We start from the raw sequence: 15,389 nt of genomic DNA, 5'->3' as shown, positions 1-15,389 counted from the left end.
CAGCATTTATTGAATAGCTATCAAAATGCACATTCTCATTTGTGGAAGCAGTAAAGTATATGCCTAATTGTAATACAAGAAAACCAAATAATTAATGTGGGCAATTTAAGAGACTAAAACTCACTTGCATGAATATCAACACAGAAAAGCAATGCATTCAATAATAACAGTTGAGATGAATGACCTGACCATAGAGTTTTAAAAGATGTTGGATCCAACAAGTCTCAGTTAACGGTGTGCATGGATCCAGTTCCATCCACACCCGGGAGGCTGGTGGGGGGTTGGCTTTAAGGTGTGCTGTGCACGTGCACGTGTATGGTAGGCGCACACCCACCCACCACTTCTGTTTTTATGCTGGGGAGGCAGGAGGGTATACAGCCGCCCTGTGCCAGCATTTTTAAAAGCAGCACTGGAGGGGGAAATGCAGCAAGGGAGGTAAGAACACCCTCCCCGTGCCTTAAAGCTACCCCACTCCCCACGTTCGAACTGGTTTGAATGCAGAGATTCCCAACCTGCTTGATGTTCCTTGAGTGGCTGCATGCAATTTGGAAAGCAAGAGGGGAAGCTAGATTTTAAGAGAAGGGTAACACAAGAAGGCAGTTCTCCCAAGTTTGTCAATATAACCTAGATTGAATAAGGAGGTCAGGATGTGAATGTTTGAAGAATTATGACAACCATTTTGGCTTTGTTGGAGAAACCTATTGGTGAATATGGATCTCCGTTACTCTTCCATATGTCAACCAGGGAGAGACCATGGCTGAGTTTTGCTCTCATGGGGATAGTGGCTGATATTCTTAGATGTATCCTCCACTGATCACTAATGGGATGGGATGGTTGATGGTAATGGTAATGAACCACTTACATTATAATGATATATAGTGCAATTGATTTTACCAATTGATTTTACCAATTGCTTCCTTATAACGATTGCAATGTAGCAAAATTTTGTCACCTTGGTGGAAACACTAATATCACTGTCAGACAAAAAGAGAGACACATAAAAGGCCGATGGTCTACCTGGGAATCTAAACAAAATAGGTGACAAAAGTGCTAGCTGAATATCTCTATAAAACAAATAGTAAAGCAACATATGATCAGTTGACTCAACCGCTCCTGAATGACATGGGCATAACTGTCGAGAAAAACAAATACCGCAATAGCGACCCCCTAAGAGAGCAGGGGGCAGCACATTCAAGCGTGCCAAGGCAAATGCCCTTCTCGATTTGGCCAGAACAAGCTCGTGTAAATATTTAGCTGGTCTACGAGGGTGAGTTGCATTACCTAAGAAAGGTAAATGTATGGCTCGGGGCCTGTTTTCCTGAGTTGCTATGTCCCAAATCCACTGCCTAATTATGTCCTTGGCTTTTAACATTGGGATACATAGCCCATAACTTTCTAATTTCGTCTTTTCAACTCCCTCTTTCCAAACAGATGCAAAGTTGTCTTTCAGGAACCAAGGGGCGAGGCCTGCTCAACTAAGATTTAGTTTCAAATAATAAGATATCTTTGCAACCCAAACATGTGCTTCAGTTGGTACTAACTCCAGTCCCAGCCTTAATGCTGCATTGGGCGTTAAGGCAAAGCCCCCAAGGACCCCGTGTGTGTGTATCTGATCACAAGCATTTGTGGTTCCCTAGGGTTGGTCAAAACCAAATTCATTAGAACAATCCTTGGGGTGCCATGAATTTGGTTTGTACCAACTCTAGGGGTTTTCTTTGTAACCAATTTGGCCACAAGGTGGTGAACTGTCCCAAGAATCAGACAAAGAAAGCTGACTTTACAGAAAGAGATTCAAATAAGAATTTCAGTGTTGGCCTGATGCAAGGGGATAAAAAATTTATTCAGGACACAGGTTCCATGGTCCATATTTCAAATCACTTAAATTTCTATACTGAATTTTTTGATATTCCTGAAGAGACTATTGTTATTTATTTATTTATTTATTTTTACATTTATATCCCGCTCTTCCTCCAAGGAGCCCAGAGCGGTGTACTACATACTTGGAGAGGAGAGCTGGTCTTGTGGTAGCAAGCATGACTTGTCCCCATAGCTAAGCAGGGTCTGCCCTGGTTGCATATGAATGGGAGACTTGATTGTGTGAGCACTGCAGTGTGAGCACTGCAAGATATTCCCCTCAGGGGATGAAGCCGCTCTGGGAAGAGCAGAAGCTTTCAAGTTCCCTCCCTGGCTTCTCCAGGATAGGGCTGAGAGAGATTCCTGCCTGTAACCTTGGAGAAGCCACTGTCAGTCTGTGAAAACAATACTGAGCTAGATAGACCAATGGTCTGACTCAGTATATGGCAGTTTCCTATGTTGTGTTTCTCCTCACAACAACCCTGTGAAGTAGGTTAGGCTGAGAGAGAAGCAACTGGCCCAGAGTCACCCAGCTAGTGTCTCGGCTGAATGGGGATTTGAACTCGGGTCTCTCCGGTCCTAGTCCAGCACTCTAACCACTACACCATGCTGGCTCTCTTGTTCATTTGGGCAATAATACTACAATTAAAGCAAAGAAGAAAGGTGAAGGAATTTTGTATTGCAAGTTATTAGATGGATCAAATAAACAATTTTTTTGTGAAGGATGTTTTGTATATCCCTGACTTCTCAAGTTCCTTGCTTTCAATATCCAACCTAGAGAAACAAGGCTGTGAACTGTATATTAGAAATGGACAATGTGTTGTTACCCAGAATGGAGACGTTTGCCTTGTAGGCTCTGAATGCAAAGGCCTGTACAGCGTACAGGAGCAACCTGTGTCAAAGACAGACAGAGAAAGACCAACCTGGTCCAAACCTGAAGCATACCAGCCCAATGAAGTGAACCTTGCTCAGTCATGCTCACATGAAAACTGCTTGCAACTGTGGCATAGATGCCTAGCACACAGGAGCTATGAGTCAATCCAGAACATGAAGGAAAGGGGACTAGCTGATGGCATTGATTTTGTACCATGTGACATTGTGAATAATTGTGTTTGTTGTTTTGAGTCCAAAGCAGTTAACAAGCCATTTCCTATGCAGAGTGAAAGGAAGACCAGAAGACCCCTGGAGCTGATCCACAGAGATATATCTGGACCACTACCAGCAACCATAGGTAATTGCAGATATTTTCTCACATTCATCGATAATTACACATGCTATACGGTTGTCTTTCTACTAAAGGAGAGATAACTAATGCTCGAGAAACTCCAGGCAAACGTGGCCATGGCAAGCAACAAATCTGAGTGGAAGCCAAAGGTCCTATGCACAGACAATAGAGGAGAGTATATGTCCAGCGCCACACAGCAGTTCCTGAGAGAACATGGAATCGTGCATCAAACCATGGTAGTTTACAATCCGTCACAAAATGGAGTCTCAGAAAGGAAAAATAGAAGCTTCTTGGATATGGTAAGACGCATGCTTGCTGACGCACACCTCCCACAGAGACTCTGGGGAGAAGGAATCATGACTGCTACATACATACTAAACAGAATGCACACAAAGCTTGTAGGAACAACACCATATGAACTTTGGCATGGTCATAAGCCATCCATGACACATTTGCTTGTCTTTGGAAGCACGGCTTACTCATACATCCCAAAGGAAAAAAGGACTAAGTTAGGGGCTAGGGCCACAAAAGGGATTTTTGTAGGCTACTCAGAGCAACCCAAAGGCTACAGAATTCTGGATCCTGACACCAACAAGATAACCATAAGCAGATTGGTGTATTTTGATGAGAATGAAAGAGCTACGTCTTCAGAGGGGGCCTACACCGAAGCAAGCAACCAGACCAAACACCCTGATGACTGGATTATGCTTCCTGATCTCAGAGGAATTGAGGAGGAGGAGACAGCAGATCCAGATCCAACCACTCTCGACACAGAGACCCCCAGCGATCCACCAGATGCACCTGAGATAATGGAAGGGACCACAGAGGGTGAGGTGAGGCAATCAACGTGCTTAACCAGAGGTGTTCCAGCCCCAAGACTGTCCTACCTCACAAGAACGGCGGAACAACCAGAACCCTCATCATGGGAGGAAATATCCCACCTACCACAACCAGAAGCCCAGAAGTGGAAACAAGCTGCAATTGAAGAGCTTGAGGCTCTACAGAAAAACAAAACCTGGACTCTTACTAAGTTACCTCAAGGGAGGAAAGTTATAGGCTGCAAATGGGTTTTCAAACTCAAACATGGTGCTGATGGTGAGATTCAGCGCTACAAAGCCAGATTAGTAGTGAAAGGATATTCACAAAAATATGGAGAAGATTATGATGAAATGTTTGCATGAGTAGTCAAACACACCACAGTAAATATTCTGTTAAGTATTGCTGCTAGCAAAGGAATGTATGTTGAACACCTAGACGTGAAAACTGCATTCTTGCATGGCGAACTAGAACAGCACATTTACATGCAACAACCACAAGGTTTCTTAGCATTTCAAATGAAATGCTTGCAGATATACTCACTAAGCCACTACCAAGACCCTGCTTTGAAAAGCTGAGAGAGAAAATGAATTTTGTGAACTGAGTCACAAGACATCGAGAGGGGGTGTTGGAAGTGAAGGACTATGCGCTGTCTCTTGTCTCAATGACATAGGAGGACAGACTAGTGAGTCAGAGGGCTAGAGAGGTCAAGGCATTGGTCATTCCTTCTCTACTGCTCTGACTATCCCTTTGATATGCAGATTGCTAATCTTAGGGACTTCCTTCCTTCCAGCCACTTCCTTCCTCTCTCTCTTCTCTTCCCTTCCTTCTACCTTGCAACATGCAAGCTCCTCTCCCCTGCACTGTGTGTGCAGAGATGCAGAATCCATCTGCATCCAGCTAGCTAGCTAGATTAGAGATCCCATCTCCTCACTTTCCTATGTAGGATGGAGTTCTCCAATAAATACCACTTATACTGATTTGAAAACTATGAATTGGCTCCAAGTTACTTTACTCTCAGCATACATGCATACCTAAATAAATTCTGCTGTGTTGTGCCTCTGTGCACTCTGCTATAATGAAAAAGGGTTTCTCCTACCAGAGAGAATTCCCAACTCAGAGATTCTCAGGCTTGGGAATCTCCAGGACTCATCAACAGAATGCACACTGTATCTAGGCTTTCAGCAGGGTGGATGGTCAAAGTAATAAGAATCACAGGAGCCTCAATCTGTGGGAACAGTGACATGGAGCTAAATCCGAGGGGGGTTGTTAGCAAGGGTAGCAAAGCTACCACAAAGGCTGACCACAAATACTGATCAATATCCATACACTGAATGCTGAACAGAACGGAACATGAATGCTGAACAAAACTACTCATTTTAGGGAGGTTGTTATACACTAAAGACTCAATATCTTTGAAAGAAGGGCTGAGAGGCTAGCACCTACTTTTCAAAGTGAGAATTTTTATCTGGGCATGGATAAAGGGCAACAATATCTTGTGCCTGAGCTTATTGTTCTGGGAGAATTGGATAGACTGAATCGTCCAAGGGTAGGGATCATTATGGGTGCAAGGCTCATCCTTTGATCTAATCATGAAGTTCTAGTACTCAAGGCTTAATCAATAGTAGAAAATATGTTTTGTGCTTGAATGGAGAGATTACTCTGCCGAGGAATTTATTTATTAGTGATTACCTTTATTTTCCTGGGAAAGGCTTCTTAGGAGATACATATGTATTTAGAATATGTTTGCAATTGTGCTAGGGTCCTCCCAAGTCGCTGATTTACTCAAAGACCCATTCAGCCCTTTTGTTATTGGTATCCAGTGTGGGAGAGGGACACGGAGGCCAAAGCTTCTCTCACATTCCATTGAAAAAAGTCTTTCCCCCTGTTTGGTCCTGGTATGGCCTGGGAGACCCATAAGCATTCAGTCTGGGCTGAAAGGGAGGTTCCAAAGAGTTACAAACAAGACATCACAAAACAGGCCTTTATGCTGATCAGATGATTTTCTGTCTATCCAACCCTGAAAGGTCACTGTCAGCTGTAGTTACCAAACTTCATCTCTACACTCAGTGCGGTATCAGGACTGAAAATAAATGACACTAAATCGGAGATATTAAATGTCACAACCCCAGTGGATGCTCTGAGGGATTGTAAAGAGCAATTTGATTTCCAAAGGACTATGAAGCCTCTGCGTTATCTCAATATTAACCTAACAATTACAGAGATGCAGCTATTTCAAAACAATGATGGCCATTTGCTAGAATCCATAAGTAAAGATTTGAGCACTTGGTCCAATGTTAATCTGTCATGCTGCCGTGGCAGAATGTCTGTGAAGATGCCAGTACTGTCAAAATTCAGTTTTTGGCATACAATCTACCACTCACTGTTTCCCCATAACAACTGGCCAAATGGCAACAATGCTATGTTGCTGAATTTGAGAAGGGACAAGAAAACACCCAGAATAATTTGCAAAACCCTGTTTGGAAAAGATGGAGAAAACTACTACTACAATATTTATATACCACTCATCAACCAAAGTGCTCAAAGCAGTTTACATAGAAAAATAAATAATACATCAAGAAGCTGGTCCCCTGTCCCCAAAGGGCTCACAACCTAGAAAGAAACATAAGACAGATACCAGCAACAGCCACTGGAGGATTTGTTGTGTTGCCCTGTCTGGCTTACAGCTATGCAGCTACAGGTACATAATTATCAGCATGAGGTGTACTGGGAAACTAGGGAAGTGCATAAAGCATGTATTCAGACAGAATAACCCCACATTGCTATAGTTCCACTGAGATCACTGATCTAGATGCCTAACAAACAAAAGATAGTAAGCTGCTTCCATTGCTCTAGGCCTGACCCTAACCTTCCCAGCACCTGAGGTGGAAGGGTGAGCATACAGGGCTCATCAGGGCTCCATACAGTCTCCAATACTTTTTAACATCTACAAGAAGTCACTGGGAGAGATCATCAGGAGATTTGGTGTGGGGTGTTATCAGTATGCTGATGACCCCCAGATCTATTTCTCCAAGTCAACATCATCAGGAGAAGGTATAACCTCCCTAAATGCCTGCCTGGAGGCAGTGATTGGCTGGATGAAAGGCAACAAATTGAGACAGAATCCAGATAATATGGAGGTACTTTATTGTGAGAGGTTGGAATTCCAGAGATGATTTTGTTCTGCCTGTTCTAAATGGAGTCACACTTCCCCAAAAGGAACAGGTACACAGTCTGGGGGTGCTTCTGGATCCACACCTCTCCCTGGTATCTCAGGTTGAGGTGGTGGCCAGAGGTGCTTGCTATCAGCTTTGGCTGATACGCCAGCTGCGTCTGTTTTTTGAGATGAACGACATCAGAACCTTGGTACATATGCGGGTACCCTCCAGAATTCTGCAATGCATTCTACGTGGGGCTGCCTTTGTACATAGTCTGGAAACTAGATTGTACAGAATGCAGCAGCCTGGTTGGTCTCTGTGTCATCTCGGAGAGACCACATTACACCTGTGTTGAAAGAGCTACACTGGCTGCTGATAAGTTTCTGGGCAAAATATAAAGTGCTGGTTATAACCTATAAAGTCCTAAACAGCTTAGGACCTGGATATTTAAGAGAACGTCTTCTTCATTATGAGCCCCATTGCATTGAGATCATCCGGAGAGGTTAATTTCTAGTTGCTCTTCTGGTGACCACACGGGGACGGGCATTTCAGTAGGAAAATGAGGAACTCGTCCCTCTCTGCCTTTCATGTTTCCAATTCGATTCATCCCCCCTGAGTGGCTGTTTTTGATTTTTTAATTTATTTATTAAGTGGCACTTTCATATGGAGGCACATCTCACCCGTTTGCCTGCACACAGTTTAGCCCTCAGAGAAGCTTACAATTGCAATGAAATCAATGCAATTAAACTGCAATTAATTTTAAATATGGTATGTTGTGGAGAAAACTTCTATTAGAGTACAGCCACAATCCCATCATAGAATGAGAAGCTGAGGTGGTAGGGTTCTGCAAAAGGTTGCTGGCCAGGATCCAAAGAACTGTGAATGAGTTTCTTGTACCTCAAGGGGCTTTGGGCTTGTGTTTCTTGAACAGCAGGTTCAAGAAACAGCATGCCACAAGACAAACAACTTTTAAAACTGAGGGGACTTTCCAAGGTAATTTATCATATGGCATTGGGGTAGCAGTCAAAGGGGAGGGGGAAAAGTCAAAATTCCCACGAAGTGTGCCTAAAGTAGCTCTTCGTTCCCAGCTGCTGTGTCTAAAGAACAATTTATGCCTCAGGTAATCTGTGTTCTACAATAGCAAATATCATATACATGTATCTCTGCGTAGTAAACGTCTGCATCTTTTCCTTTTCCTTCTCTGCGACAGGCAGTCTGGCCACTCCAGGTCCTCCTTTGTGCCAGGTACCTGCTCAATGCCTTTGTAAGTCAGTGGTGCGTGGGATGAAGTGATGGGCATGCTGCTATGATGCACTAACTGATGGGAGAAAATGTTGCAGAAGGAAACAAGCTCTTAAATGAAAATGCAAGTGCAACTTACAGATCCAAAATCCAGCTTTCGGTGTGGTGACTACAATTAAAAGAGCAAAGGGTGAAATTTCATGTAAATAATAGAGTTTAATTCAAGTATATCCATGAAATCTCTCTAAAAACAGTCAATTTATTACACAACAATTGTTCGATTATCATATTATGCTGATGATTGATACTTATGACACCAAACAGCCATATGATCCTTGATGTGATCATTTGCCTCATGTTCGTCAGTGTTATCTTCCGTGTTCTTGCCTCCCTAGTCATGGCAATCATGACATGTTGCTAGGCATCTTAATAACCATGATAATGACATGAATGAAGTCTGTATTGACACCTTGTTGATATTGGCATGTTCTACAGGATGATATTGCCACCTAATGGTGCAGCGGGGAAATGACTTGCCTAGGGAGCAAGACGTTGCTGATTCGAATCCCCGCTAGTATGTTCCCCAGAATATGGGAAGTACCTATATTGGGCAGCAGCGATATGGGAAGGTGCTGAACAGCATCATCTCACTGCGCGGGAGGAGGCTATGTTAAACCCCTCCTGTATTCTACCAAAGAAAACCATATGGCTTTGTGGTTGCCAAGAGTCAACACCAACTCGAGGGCACAACTTTACTTTTTACTTTACTTTACTTTACTTTACTTTACTTTACTTTACTTTACTTTACTTTACAGGATAATATTAAATAAATCTTCATGATCCTCATCAAACATATCTAGAACAAACTTCTTGTTTGCAGTTTTCCAGCACCACTCTTTTGGATCCAGCCTCTTTTGGTGTAGCCGAGGAGTCATAAAACTAATAAAATTTAAAATGTTACACTTTTTCTGTTGATGGAAGTTTTTGAAGCTGAAATTCCCTTGTACCTAGAGCTGCCATTCTTCTATATGGTGAGTTGTGAAATGTACTCAAGGAGTCGGTGGCATTTTCATTGTACAGCTTGTCAGAATCCAGCATTGCCAACTTCTTCCTGTGCTGATTCACAATTACATTCCCAGGAGATGGTGATAAGTCCCTGCTGAAGCACAGACCTGGAGATGCAATGCCCATTTGGCAGCTCAAAGCCTCTACTCTCTCAGCCAAACTTGGGAGGTGGCAAGAACTAATGCATGCTTTGGATCAGGGCCCTACTGATGCCCCAAGAAGGAATGTGGAAGCAGGGTCAACTATAAATGCAGTAAGTTACTGCTCAGGGTTGCTGGTGCAACAGCGCATCAAGAATGGCTCCTTAGTCTGGACAGCTCTTCCACTGATTCAGGCCTCCATGTGTAGCACCTGCTCCCCTTGCTCGTGATATTCTGAGCAGCTCACCAGTATTACAGGAAACTGAGCTAACCACTCAGGGCTAATGAAAACAGGACAGCTGGCATAATAGTGCTGTTCCTCCCTGCGGGTCCTGAGTGGCTGGAAATGACTTCCCATGACATTTCCTCCCACCATTTTCTTGTGCGTAACCATTTTGTGGCTCGTTTCTGCAAAAACAAATGGAAATTGGAGGATTTGTGGACATTGCTGGAGAGCTGGATAATGAGGTACTGTGCTTATTTCTGCCCTACCCCCTTTAATTGTGATTTTCCGCACTCTTCAGTGTGCTTAGGAATTTAACCCCCCAAATTCCCATAGGGTTAATGTCCCTTTATTCACAGTTTTGTTATTTGCAGAAACAAGTGGGAGCGGAACCCACGTGAATAAAAAGGGCCTCCTGTAATTGTGCTTGATCAACTTTTCATAATGATAAACCATATACACTGATTTTGTCTGCCTTATGTATCATAGTTACTGAAGTTGCCACACAGACAAGTTGAAATTGGAACTGTTATTGAACACATAATCACTTTTCATTAATGTCCTTGGTTGCTTTATTCTGGATATGGACATATTTTTAGCTTCTAGTACTGCAATTCAGAGCTGCTCATGTTTAGAACTGAGTCATTCCATCTTTCTGTTTCTGAGCAGGTAGTGACAGCATAATATCTCCATGAAAAGCTTTCCCTTCTCTCCCTTTTCATCCCTCTTTTAGATTAGAAATGACAAGAAATTCCCAGGCACACTCACCTTGATGGTTTACATCCCTGACTGAATTAGTGGTGTATTCCCATCTAAATAGCATCATCTGTCTGAGGATTAGAAGTACTGTAGCAGAACGTGTTCACTTAATTGAAATATGTTGCGTTGATTTTCTTCTGTCTAGGTGTAATCAGCCAACCACACCTTTTAATTTAACTACAGTCCTTTTCATTAGGCTCGAATGGTATCAATGAAGTTAAGCCTGAATAACCAACTTTACCTACTGAGAGAGGATCTATTCTTTTACAATATGTTGAGTCCAATTTCACTGGTATGTTCAGTCTTTTCAGCTTTGTAATTTTTTTCTTTATAATTCTTGTACCCTTCTAAGCAGGGAGTTGAACCTGAATCCAGACCCACACTGAACCCCAAACCAAACATCTCTTGAACCTGAACTAGAACTGAAGCCTTAAACACAGAAAGTGCTATCAGGTTCAAAATAAATGGTACAGTAATTTGCCACTTCACAGTCAATCATACGATCACGGCTTTGTTTTTGTCTTTTTTATCCTGTTGTATGTATTTTGTCTGTAAAAACTTTAAACAAAACAGAACAGAACTTTATTACGGTCATAGATCAATATACAAAGAAATACAGGTATAAAACCTTAAACAAATTCATTTAAAAATATTTTCCTAAATATTTTAAATAGTTGCTATATTCATTTTAGAGTTATACGGTAAGCAAAAGGGTTTGATGTTATTCTGCATGGAATGTATCTAAACTGGTAGACAGCTAGTTCAAAGTGTCTGAACTGATTGCCAAACCACTTCTTAAAACTATAGCCTCAATGGAACTGAACCAGATAATAAAATACAACCTCATGAACCCACTCAAGCATTAATTTTTGAAGAACTGCATATAGTATTAATATCAATGCACATATGTGTTGTGATGTAACACACAATATTGGAAAATCCTATAATACCTAGCATCTACTGTACTTACTTGAATCTAAGATGAAAAGGCAGCCCTACCCAGCAGCCCTACCCAGGTTAGGAAAGCCTGAGCATACACAGACAGAGATGGGCACCTAGAGCTCCTGTCTCATGCGGGTATCCCACAATGCACTGTGCTCATCGTGCAGTGCATGGTAGTAGTGTGCATGGTTCAGTTCGGGCACAATTGAAAAGCCCTCCGGACCGGTTCGGCATTCCGGCGGTCCGGAAGGGCGGGGGAGTCTCTCTTTAAGGGGGGCTGGTAGTACTCCCCCCCCCGCCGTTCTTCCCCCTCCGGCGCTGGTGCTTTAAAAAATCTTCTTGGGGCGGCAGAGTTCCTCCCTGCCGCCCGTGCCCCCGTCGTCGTTCGTCAAGCCTGTAACGGAGAAGAGCTAGCGGCGCACATGTACCCTTTGTGGCACTCGCGCGCCAGCGGCAGAGACAAGCGCATGTGCCGTGAAGGGCGCATGCGCGCCGCTAGCTCTTCTCTATTACAGGCTTGGCAAACAATGACAGGGGCAGGGGCGACAGGGAGGAACTCTGCCGCCTCAAGAAGATTTTTAAAAGCACCAGCGCTGGACGGGGAAGAGCGGTGGGGGGGGAGTACTACCACCCCCCCCTTAAAGAGAGACTCCCCCCAGTGCCAGACCACGCTTCTGTGGTTCCATGCACATCCCTAGGATAGGGTGGGATATCCGGAGGCCGGGACACATCGCCTCGGCCTCCAGAGATCCACACTGCTTCAAGCAGGGTGGACCGTCTGGGAGCGTGAGCTATGTTCCCATCAGCATTCTTCTGATTGTCTGGGGGAAAGGTAGGTTGGACCCCGCCCACCTGGCAGTAGTGTGAATAGCCTTAAGTCCCCCCACCCCCCAGTTCTTTCTTGTTAAATATGAGTGGGGGGAGTCATCTTAGATTCGAGCTCTACTTCATTTTGGGTAAATACAGGTTTAAAAGATAACCTCTATCCTTTCAACCATTGTCTTATGTCACCTATTCTATTCTATTCTATTCTATTCTATTCTATTCTATTCTGGTACATACAGTTACTGCTCATAGGAAACAAGTCATGAGAAGTAAACATAAATTGGCATGATTTCTTATTATTAGAAATAGTAAAAAGTACTTAGTAATTTTAGTATTGTGCAGTATTGCACAGCTTTACACAAGTTCTCATGCATAATTATATACAGAATGGGTGGTGGTGGTTATTTTGTTTTGTTCTGGTCTATATGGCTATTTTTATTTCTGTATTGGCTATATTGTTGCTTATTAATTTATTGTTTTGTGTTCATAAGAACATAAGAATAGCCCTGCTGGATCAGGCCCAAGGCCCATCTAGACCAGCATCCTTTTTTTTCACAGTGGCCCACCAAATTCAAAGTGTATTTAACTTATTCACATTTCTCTTTTATCAGGCTTTTAGTTTATGTTTTAAAATTTTATTGATTATTTTAAATTTAGTTTTATATGATTATAGGTTTTAATTGGTTTTAATTGTTGCTGGGTTTTAATTGTAAGCCTAGCAGTGATTTTATATATGGGATGGTATAGAAATACACTAATAAATAAATAAATAAATAATACTGACATCTCATGAATAGTGTATGAATAGGTTTACTTTATGGATCCCTAGCAGTATTTAATCAATGAGTTTAAAAATAGGGATGTGCACGGACTGGTCCAGAGGCCATTCTAAAGGCCTCCGGGACCCATCAGGACCTGGGGCCAGTTCAGCGGTTCGATGCCAGGGGGTGGACCTTTAAGGGCAGGGGGAAGTGTACTTGCTTCTCCCGCCGCTTTCCCCCTGCCCCTGGGAACAATGGACATATCATATTCCATAAAATAGATGGACAGATACTGTGAAAAATTAAGAGTTATCCCAGGTTGCAGACTGGGGCTAAAGGCATGTTCCTGATCTGCAAAGGTTGAAAACTATTGGTCTGTACCAGTTGTTTTAAGACTTTCAGTGAATACCTTCCATGTCTACCAGGGAATTTCTGCTTTGCAGACAATTCAAGGTATGTTCTAGACTGCACAGTCAGTTTTCACACAGGGAACAAGCCAGGCATCTCATATGAATGGAGGGTGCATCTGATAACACACCCAGTCACCCACCCACCATGCCCTTGGCCCACACTGCAGGGGCAAAATGGCAGTGGAAGGCAAGTTGTCTTTCAAGAAAATTTGCTTACCCTACTGAGCTTCTCATTAAGTAAACCCCAAATAAACCTCCATGAGAACCTTCAGATCCCCCAGAGCACAGTTTGAGAAATGTCCTGGTTTCTACTATATTGTCATTGTTTGTTCCCTCGCTTCTTCAATGTAATGTACTCTCAGACATATCAGCAGTGTTACTACTCTTCTGTCTCTCCCAGGGTACCCACTAGGGATCTATATCAAACATTCTCTTAATACTTTCATTTTGCAGCCCAATATCATTGGCTAAAAGCATATTCCTTATAAGTGCATTCTAGCGATGGCTATGGCTTCAGTTCTTTGCTGTGGGCTAAATGTGTATCTGAAAGGAACTTAATTGTGCACCTAACAACTTTAATGGGCTTTTTTGGATAGGCAAGAAATTCAGGCTCTGGTCCATCACAGAAGTGTGAGGGAAATGTAAAGGTCAAGCTAATGATTCTGACATGTCCCCTCGCCACTAGCCAACTTATTTCTTTCTGATTGTTGTTCTGACATATGTGATGTGACAGAGTTAAATATTTCCTTAGGGTGAGGTTTATGGCACTTTGCAAATGAATGTAAATAGTTGATACACAAACAGTAGCAGATGTACTAACCATTCCTGGTATAGTGGTTGCATTAACTTACAGGAACTAAGTAAAGGAACTGCCCTCAGTTACTTGAACTTGGCAACCAGAAATGGAAGATAGGTGAGAGAGGGAAAGCTGCAATTGGGGGAATTTGAGATGCAGTCTCATGAATTGAAAGCCATCGAATAAGGGGCAGTGGTTTTCAGACAGTGCTCTGGGGTACCCTGGAGCTCTTGGAAGCTCATACAAAGTTCTCTAATAAGAAAATCAGTACTGGCAGACAATCTTCCTTGAAAGTCATCTTGCCACTAAGCTTCTGCTTCAATGTACACCACAAGATATGCTGGATGTCTGTTCTGTGGTTCACTCTCAGTTCATGCAGGTTTTTGCCCTGCTAACTGGGCAAAGAGGCACCTTTTTAACATGGCGATTCTCTTTATTCAGCAGGAGGAGAGTAACTGGCCCTATCCACCCCCAGCACAGAACCTCCAGTGACTGTTGCTGGAGTCTATCTAACATTTCTTTATAGCTTGCGAGCCCTTAGGGGACAGGGATCCCTCTTATTTACTTATTATTTCTCTATGTAAACCGCTTTGGAACCTTTTGTTGAAAAGCGGTTTATACATTTGTTGTTGTTGTTGTTGTTGTTGTTAATAGTGAGGCCTAATAGGCCTAGCCTGGCCAACCTTGTGCTTGAATAGAAGGTTTCCTAGAAACTTTTGCATGCAAATGGGTTATGGCAAATATATTGCGATGTATGTGTTTGTGGTCTTAGCTGACAACTCAGTGTGGAAATGATTCCTCTGAAAATGTAAAGTTTGAAACCCACTAGGATCCCCAAGAACCCTTAATTTTTGGCCAGTTCACACATAACCCTGGCATTTAGGTTATAGGCATAGTTGGGTGTCAGCATGAGTTTCCCCCACAGAACTGCTAGTAGGCATTGGAGTCTATGTGTGGACAACAACAACCCTCCCCTCCCCACTAGCAACAGCCACTGAAGAGATGCTATGTGGGGGCAGTTGGTTTCCTACCAGTTCTTTGCCCAGTTAGTAGGGGTAAATAAAATATCTAAAGCACTATAGAAATGATAACACTGATTACTAAACCTTAAAAACCGTAAACCCTGCTGCTGTAGCATCACACAGTGGAGATAAGCTGGAACAGAAAGATAAG

The sequence above is a fragment of the Hemicordylus capensis genome, chromosome 3, assembly GCF_027244095.1.
Source record: "Hemicordylus capensis ecotype Gifberg chromosome 3, rHemCap1.1.pri, whole genome shotgun sequence".
Taxonomy (NCBI): Eukaryota; Metazoa; Chordata; class Lepidosauria; order Squamata; family Cordylidae; genus Hemicordylus; species Hemicordylus capensis.
Note: the sequence above shows the minus strand (reverse complement) of the source record.